The sequence below is a fragment of the Orycteropus afer genome, unplaced genomic scaffold (assembly GCF_000298275.1).
Source record: "Orycteropus afer afer isolate SDZICR_OR568_19922 unplaced genomic scaffold, OryAfe1.0 scaffold00057, whole genome shotgun sequence".
Classification (NCBI taxonomy): domain Eukaryota; kingdom Metazoa; phylum Chordata; class Mammalia; order Tubulidentata; family Orycteropodidae; genus Orycteropus; species Orycteropus afer.
This window is the reverse complement of record NW_006921644.1, coordinates 4,860,746-4,870,385: the sequence shown is the minus strand read 5'-3', so window position 1 is coordinate 4,870,385 and position 9,640 is coordinate 4,860,746. Positions and strand designations below refer to the sequence as shown.

Sequence of the window (9,640 nt, the reverse complement as noted above, 5' to 3'; positions counted from 1 at the left end):
CTTTCTTCTTTGCTCTTGACGAGGAGAGACCCATCGTTGCATCTAGATGGCAGCTTGCTAGCTTTTAAGATCCCAGTCACTACTCACCAAAGTAGGAGGTGGAAAAATAAAACAGACTTTTCTAAATTTGGGATGAAAACGATAAATCACACGGTAATCTCAAAGGAAAATGGTAAGCCTTCACATCAAAATAAAAAAAAAAGGACCAGCACAAGTATTTAGCAAATACTACAATAGCAATGAAGGAAGTGATAACACAATTCATAAACAAAACGAGCTCAGCAAGAAAATTATATGGAACAAAGAAATCAGCACCATGAGAAAACACATAACAAAATGACAGCAACAAATTCATACTTGTCGATAATTACATATTTGACAAGGGACTTACCTCTAAAATTTATAGAAAACTCCAGTACCTTAATAACAAAAAGATTAACAATTCATTTGAAGAAATGGGCAGAAGACATGAATGGACACTTCACCAAAGAGGATATTCAGGAGGCCAGCAAGTACATGAAGAAATGCTCACGGTCATTAGCCATCAGAGAGATGCAAATCAAAGCAACGAGATACCATCTTAACCCAGCACTAATGGCAAAGTTCAACAAGACAGAAAATAACAAATGCTGGCAAGGATGTGGAGAGATTGGGACTCTCCTACACTACTGGTGGGACTGTAAAAGATACAACCACTGTGGAAAAACCATGTGGCGATTCCTTAAAAAGCTGGAATTAGAAATACTATTTGACCCAGCAATCCCATTTCTAGGTATATATCCTACAGAGATGAGAGCCAAGACGAGAACAGATATATGTACACCCATGTTCATTGCAGCACTATTTACAATAGAAAAAGAATGGATATAACTTGGGTGCCTATCGACAAAAGAATGGATAAGCAAACTCTGGTACATACACACAATGGAATACTATGGAACACTAATGTCGAATCTGCAAATCGCCGAATAACATGGATTAACTTGGAGGACATTATGCTGAGTGAAATAAGTCAATCACAGAAGGACAAATATAGTATTATTTTATTGTTATAAAAAGTCAAGGAAAGGTTTATATATAAACTTTCTTTGTTGGTTACCAGGGATGGGAGGGAGGGAACAGTGAAAAAAAAAAAAAAAAGCATTGATCCACGTCACTTCAGTTTTGTGTATTCACTGTACATAAATTATATTTCAATCAAATGCATTTTAAAAAAAAAAGATTACAGCCTTGGAAACTCTATAGACAATTTCTACTCTGTCCTATAGGATCACTATGAATTGGAAATGACTCGACAGCAATGGGTTTGGTTTTCTGATATGGGGTTGAAGTAAAGAATAAGTGAATTCATTCATGTAAAATCCTTAGAACATTGGCATATGGTCAGCATTTGCTAAATATTAGTGTTGGCATTTAAGTCCTTTGGACATTTTTCTAACTGGGTGTTTGTATTTTCCTTGTGTGTGTGTGTGTGTGTGTGTGTGTGGTGAAAAAAATTGTATTTAAAATTAAACAGCTGGACTCGGTTTGTTGTTGTTGGTATGTGCTGTCGAGTCATTCCTGACTCATAGTGACCCCTTGTGGGGTTTCCAAGACGGTATCACTACAGAAGTAGATTGCTCAACCTTCCTTCTGAGGAGTTGCTGGTGGGTTTGAACCGCCAGCCTTCTGGTTAGCAGTCAGGTGCCTTAGGCACTTTGCTACAGTTTAGATGATCCCAATTTTGTTGGCAGCATCTGAAGTGTCATAGTCAGGAGCCCGTTGAATATATACTTTCTTCTCTCCGTCAGGCCTCATCATGGTGTTAACCTTGGCCACATTGATGTTGTAGAGCTTTTTCATAGTCTTTTTGATCTGGTGAGGACATCCACAGTGAACTCAAGTGTGTTGTTATCTTCTGTCTTCTTCATGGCAGACTCAGTGTCAGAGGGAATGTGATGATGGCATAATGGCCAAGCTTGTTTTTCCCGGTGGTGCTCTTCCAAGGATATCTGGGCTGCCTTTGGAGCCTCAGTGTCTCAGGCCACCGGAAGGTGGGTGATGTGCAGATGTTCTTTCTGTGTGTGTGGCTGTGGACGTCCTTCACCACTGTCTTCTTGATCTTCAACACCTTTGCTTTGGCTTCATTTTTGGGAAGGGCAGGGGCTTCATTCTTCGCTTTCGGTGACATCTTTGTAAAAATGGCTCCTGTTTGTTTTTAAAGCATCTTATAGGTAGGTTTATTACTCCTTTGTTACAGACGTTAATTCATCCAGTACTTACTGAATGTCTGCTGTAACCTGGCACTGTTGAGGGGCAGGGGGTCTAGGGGCGAGAAGGTCCCTATGTTCATGGAACTTACACTCTGGTAGGGAAATGTGTAATGAAAAGGTTGTGCAGCAGCATGTATCTTATGACATCAAGTGGAAGGGAAAGCATGGTGGGGGGTGCAGGTGGACTGCCTTAGATGGGGTCAGGGTGGGAGGCCTCCCTGGGGAAAGTATTTGAGAAGAGATCTGAAGGAAGGGGGGCTGGGTGCTCATCTAGGAGAAGGGTTCTTAGCAAGTTAGTGAAATCATGAAAGTTAGGAATGAGGGTGACAAGTATTTCCTCCTTAATTGCCTTTAACATTGAGTTTCTTTAACATTGAGTTTTCTTTCTTTAACTTTTCTTATTTTAGTTTTCAAACATATGTGATTCTAGAGAATCGGGATTCTCTAGAGAAACAAAACCAACAGGAGACATATATATATATATATATATCTATATATATATATCTCACACACACATAATAGCCACGGCAATGGACTCAAACCTACCAATGATCTTGAAGATGGAGTTGGACTGAACGGTGCTTCATTCTGTTACACATAAGGTTGCCATGAGTTTGGACTGACTGAGCATCACCTAACAAGCACATATATGTATATATTGTACATATTTACTTATACATGTATGTATATATGTATGCATGCATATATATGGAAGAGATCCATATATTTATCTATTCTCAAGAAAGGTGACCCACCAGAATGTAAAAATTATCAAACTGTATTGTTAATATCACACACAAGTAAAATTTTGCTGGACATAATTAAAAAATGGTTGCAGCAGTATGTTCACAGGGAACTTTCAGAAATTTAAGCTAGATTCAGAAGAGGATATGGAATGCGGGATGTCATTGCTGATGTCAGATAGATGTTGGGTGAAAGCAAAGAATACCAGGAAGATGTTTACCTGTGTTTTCTTGACTGTGCAAAGGCATTCGACTCTGTGGATCATAACAAATTATGGATAACATTGCAAAGAATGAGAATTCCAGAACACTGAATTGTGCTCATGAGGAATCTGTGCATAGAACGAGAGGCTGTCATTCAAAGAGAACAGGGGCATACTGCATGGTTTAAAATCAGGAAGGATATGCATCAGGGTTGAATTCTTTCACTATGCTTGTTCAGTTTGTATGCTGAGCAAATAAGCAAGAAGCTGGACTCTATGAAGAAAAATGAAGCATTAGGATGGGAGGAAGACTCAGTAACAACCTGCAACATGCAGGTAACACTGCTTTGCTTACTGAAAGTGAAGATGACTTGTTGTACAGAGGGTTGCTGTGGGTCAGAGTTGACGCGCCAGCACCTAACAGCAACAACAACACATACACGCCACCGCTCATTTGTCAGTTTGTTGTACTGTGGTGGCTGGGCTACATGAAGAAGAATTTGGAGTCAGGATTGGAGGAAGACTCATTAACAATCTGAGATATGCAGATGACAAAACCCTGCTTGCTGAAAGTGAAGATGACTTGAGCACTTACTGATGTTGGTCAAAGACTGTAGCCTTCGGTATGGATTATACTTCAACGTAAAGTCAACAGAAATCCTCATAACTGGACCCGTAAGCAACATCATCATCAATGGAGAAAATACTGATGTTGTCGAGGATTTCATTTGACTTGGCTCAATAATCAACGCCCACGGAAGCAGCAGTCAAAAAATCAAATGACATACTGCCTGGGGCAAATCTGCTGCAAAAGACCTCTTTATAGTGTTAAAAAGCAAAGATAACACTTTGATGACTAAGATGAGTCTGACCCAAGCCATGGTATTTTTAATTGCCTCATATTCATGCAAAAGCTGGACAATGAAAAAGGAAGACTGAAGAAGAATTCACACACTTGAATTATGGTGTTGATGATGAGTGTTGAATATAAACACATCTGTTTTGGAGGCATTATGGCTAGCATGCTCCTTAGAAGCAAGGATGGCGAGACTTCATTTCACTTCCTCTGGATATGTTATCAGGAGGGACCACTCCCTGGAGAAGGGCATCGTGCGTGTAATGTAAAGGATGAGTGAAAAAGACCTTCAATGAGATGGATTGACATAGTAGCTGTAATAATGGACTCACCTGTGAGGATGGCAGTGGGTAGTGTTTTCTTCTGTCATACATGGGGTTGCTGTGTATTAGAACTGACTTGATGGTACCTAACAAACATATGCATATTTGTACAAGCAGTGCGCAGGTTACAAAAGTTTGATGGACAATTCTTACTTCCCCTTTAATGTTAAGTGAATTTGTTCTCACTTTGAAATGATTGAACCAACCCCTACTTGCACCAAATTCTTGATCACAATTATCTTCACTTGCTGCACATACAGCTTTTAAATCATTGAAAACACTCTTCTTACACTCACCAAAACAAACCCACTGCTTTCATGGTGATTCTAATTCATAGTGACCCTGTTCAAGAGAGTGGAACTGTCCCATAGAGTTTCCAAGGCTGTAAATCTTTAAAGGAAGCAGACTGCCACATCTTCTTCCCACAGAGCAGCTGGTGGTTTTGCATTGCTAACTGCTTTTATTTACCAGCCAAGTGCTTTGATGACTGTGCCACCAGGGTTCCCTACATACAATCATACATACAGAGAAAGCAATTGAGCACGTGAGCATGTGCATGTGTGAGATTGATTGATTTTAAGGATTGTTCTATGTGGTTGTAGATTGTGGGGCTGGTGGGTCTCAGATCTGTAGAGCAGGAAAGCCTCCTCTCCCTGTTCTGCACGTGCTTTTCCCTCTGCCTGGAACGCCCTCCTCTCCTGCCAGCATCATTCCACTAGTTGACGTCTACTTATTCTTCACGTTACACTCAAGCAGCGATTCCCTTGTGGAAGCCTTCCCAGACCCCCTGCTCTACATCCACTTCCACATTCATTGGCGCATACAGAACTGTGTTTCTTCATATACAGCACTTACCTTCATCTGCCTCATCAGACCTGATCATGTGAACCCTCTTGCACTTCCCTCACTCGACCATCAGCTCCATGAGGGCAGAGATGGTCCCTGTCTTTACTCACAGCTGTATCTACACCTAACAATGCTGGGCACGTGAACCAGTTCCTGGCTAGCTGATGCACATCACAGTGACCCCACATGTGACAGGGCAGGACTGTGCTCCACAGGGTTTTCAGTGGCTGGCTTCCCAGAAGTAGAGCTCCAGGCCTGTCTTCCAAGGCACTTCTGGGTCGACGGGAATCTCTAGCCTTATGGAGAGCAGCCAAACCTGTTGACCGTCTGCACCCCCAGGGACTCCTTCCCAGTGGTTAAGAAATAGCAGCTGAATGAGGGAGTGAATGAATGAATGGATGACATAGAAAACAAGCATCTTTCTTGCTTTCCATGTGGTGCTGCAGCTGGATCTATCTTCCTCCCCTCGAGTCCTTCTTGTCCCTGTCCCTGGATCACCCTCATACCTTGTGTTGCCTTGTGTTCTCATGTGGTATGCTGTGCTCTTGATAATATGTCATCATGTTTGTCATGTTTGTCATGGCTCTTAACAGCGACTGTAGGATTCTCTTTCACTTGTGTTGCCTGACAATTATCTTTGCCATCTGTCATGAGGGCCCTATGTGCTAAGCTTCTCCCTTCATACTCCCACAGTCACACTGGCTCTTAATTAAGCATGGGCTCCCTCCACATCAGGGTATTGTGTGTCCTGCTCAGCAGAGTGCATTTCATTTGGGTTGCATTGTCCCTGGTTTATGTAGTCCATGGCTATGGAAGAGAAAACGCCCAATTTGTAGAATTCATAAATTATGGCTTGAAGTATTGCTCAATGTAAAATCTGTGGACTTTTCCATACATACAAACAAAGAATTTTTTTTTAAATTTTATTTTGATTTGGGTGAAGATTTACAGAGTAAATTCACTTTTCATACAGCAGTTCACATAATATACTTTGTCTCATGTCATTGACCAAAATTTACAATGCAACAGCTCCCCTCCCACTTCCTCCCCATAGTTACCTCTTCCCAGTGTCCATCCCTCCATACTCTTCTGCGCCCTGAGCTGTCTCCCTGTGTATAAGCAGCCCTTCCTTCTCCCATGATTGTTCTCTCCGGGGCTTGTGTCTACTTGAGGTAAATGTTTAATTCACATGCCTGTACTTTGACAAACAAAGAATTTTAAGATTTCTCCTTTTAAATTATCATGAACTTTGGAGGCAGCATGGTGAGGAAGAAACTGGAAAGACCAGCATGCACTTTGGAGATACACGATCTGTGAGTTCAAATACAGCCTCTGCCTCTTAGTGTGAGACTCTGGACAAGTCTTGTCAGCTTTTCAAGACTCAGTTTTTTACTCTGTAATATGAATAACAATACCTAACTCAGAAAATTAAATTACAGGTCCTGGCATGCAGTCATGATGTACTCAGTGTTTACTGTTCTTCTTCCCTTTTCTTAGACCATGCTACTGTGGGGCCAATTTCTTTACCCATAGGTGTGCTTGCTCACCCTAACCCCAATATTCCCTCTTTCTTTTTTTATAAACACTAGGATATTGATTTCTATTAATTTCTATTCTGTTTATGTAAATCTGCAAAACACATTTAGGAGGGCTTGCTTTTGGATAATCGAATGACTAACACTGCACTTCTTCATTCCTCTGTGAAGTCAGAGTCCTGAGTTTTCCATCTGCCATCTTAGTGGCGATTCATTGAAGTGAAAGTTCCCAGTCTCTGTGTTTATTCTCTTTTCTTCTGTAATAGTTCTTGTAGTATATCCTACCTTCAGCCTCTCTCTCAATCTCATCTAAAGTGGCGTCTGTGCTGAGTGGCCAGTTCTCAGAGTCTAGACAAGATGTTCCTGTTGCTGGCCTTATTTCCCTTCCAGTAACTCCCCATGCCACTTAGTGGTGGAACAGGAAGAGTTAAACACAAGATTTATTGAGTTACATGTGTGTTGGACTCTGAAGATACAGCCATGTGGGCGAGATGGTCTCCATCCTCACCTCCTACTCTTATAGGAAAAACCAAGGAAGGAGCCCATGTTACAGTACATCATAAATGAGGAAGCACAGTGGGCTGTCGAAGCTCCCTACATGAGAGTAGAGCCCACTGGAGTTAGAGGATTAAGAAAGAATTTCCAGTTGGAAGCAGCATCTAATCTGAGACCTGAAGGATTTGTAAAGGTTGTCATCCAAAGAGTGAAAAGAAGAATGTTCTGGGAAGCAGGAACTATATTAAGAAGATTTTTAGAAAATATGTAACATCTACCTCCAGTGTTATCAATATACTGTATTTTTCATCATCAAGCACTTATTAAGGTACTGCTATGAGTAAGATGAGTCAACTGCAAAAGGTGTCTTTAAAGTTTTAAAAAGTAAAGAGGTCATTTTGATGATTAAGATGTGCTTGCAAAAGCCATGGTCTTTTCATTTGCCTTTTATGTGTCATTTGCCTTTTATGCATGTTGTTGTTGTCTTTTCATTTGCCTTTTGTGACAAGGAAGAATTCAGACTGTGGTGTTGGTGAAGAAGGTTGACGATACCGTGAATTGCCAGAATGAATAAATCAGTGTTAGAGGAAATACAATTAGAATTGTATTTAGCTTTTCCTTAGAAGAGGAGCTGGTGAGACTTTGACTCACTTACACATCATCAGGAAAGACCAGATGCTAGAAGAAGACGTCGTGTTTGGTCAAGTTGAGGGTCAGTGAAAATGAGGAAAATGCTCTGTGAAATGGACTGACACAGTGGCCAGAACGTTGGACTCAGACGTACTGATGATGATGAAGATGGCACAGGACTAGGCATTGTTTCATGCTGTTACGTGTAAGGTCTCTGTTAGTAGGAGCAAACTCGACAGCACCCAACAGCACCAACATGAGGAAGGCATTATGCACCTATAGTGGGTCACTGTATGTCTTGTTTTGGGAATAAAATGGTAAATAAGATGCTCACAGCATAGAGAAGGAAACAGACAAATAAATTGACAGTTTCCAAACCACATCAAAATAGGCAACATTTCTTGAGCCCATGTTGTCCTCTTGTTCTAAAAATGCTCTGTGTGTTGTTGTCATTAATACCGCATCATTTAATCCTAAGAGGTAAAGTCCATTATTCTCCCCATTTCTCATATGAGGAAACTGAGGCCTAGGGAAGTGAAATAACTTGCCTACAGTCTATAGGTTGGCAGATGGCTTCTTCAAGATTTAAATCCAGTTGATCTGCCTCCAGACTCACATTCTTAACTGCTGTTTTTCTGCTTCTTGGTGGTTGGAATTATCTGTGAGCACAGAGGAGAGGTGCACCATATTTGAAAACAAAAATATTGTGGCCAGTACAATATCACTAAGGAGAAAGGAAGACACAGAGAGAAATGCACAGGTGTTACAGACAACAAAGGCAAGTACTTGCACTGCAGTGTCGGTTAACAAACATTAACCCATGAGTGGATATACAGGTAGACAGACAAGATGAACAGGTATGGGTAGGGAAATGGGACCACACCCATGACCTTAAATAGTTTTGGTAGATGATATTTCTACACACATATTCTTATGTACAGTAAATATATCCATGTATATACTAGTACAAATGGGGCAAAGTTAGGAAAATTTCTTAGCTGTATCCAAACACCTTGAGGGGATGAATTGCTGGGCCTAGAGTCTCAGGACCATAGTTTCAAGGGACATCAAGATCATTTGACACAACATAGTCAACAAAGACAATGTTCTACATCCTGCTTTGGTGAGTAGCAACTAGGGTTATAAAAGCTTGTGAACAACCCTGTAAGGTACAATAGTTGTTCTCTCCCCATCTGGAACAAAGAAGAGTGAAGAAAAGTAAAGACCTATGGAAATAACCAATCCAAGAAGCTAGTGGACCATTTGAACCTCCGTGACCCTGAGGCCAGAGGAACTAGATGGTGTCTTACTACCACTGCTGATCATTCTGAAAGGGATCACAGTAAAGGTCCTTGATAGAAGCATATTTGTATGTGCTGTAAGAATGGGTGTATAGTAGAGCTGACAAGGGACAAGGTTGTGGTGACATCTTGGCCACAGCCAGCTACCCTGTGGGAGTGAATAGTTGGACCTGTGGGCTTGGGACCGTGGTATCAGGGGACATCAAGCTCAGCTGGCATAACACACTACATAAAAACATTCTTCTACATTCTCCTTTGGTGAGTAGCAAGTGGTATCTCATAACCTTGCAAGCAGCCATCTAGATGCAATGATGGATCTTTCCTCATCCAGAGCAAAGAAGAATGAAGAAAAGCAAAGACACATGGAAACAATTAGTTCAAGGGACTAGTAGACCATTAGTAGAGTGGGAGAACAATGTGGAACAAAACTCAAAATCATAAAAAAAAAAAAAAAAA

The 9,640-nt window shown here is 41.0% G+C and overlaps 1 protein-coding gene and 1 pseudogene across 1 annotated transcript in view; one reads left to right on the top strand and one right to left on the bottom strand.

Annotated features, from left to right (window-relative positions):
• CDYL2 (chromodomain Y like 2) overlaps positions 1-9,640 on the top strand; it is a 96,297-nt gene that overhangs the window by 34,411 nt on the left and 52,246 nt on the right. The window lies entirely within an intron of this gene.
• On the bottom strand, positions 1,708-2,170 carry LOC122149879 (annotated as a pseudogene).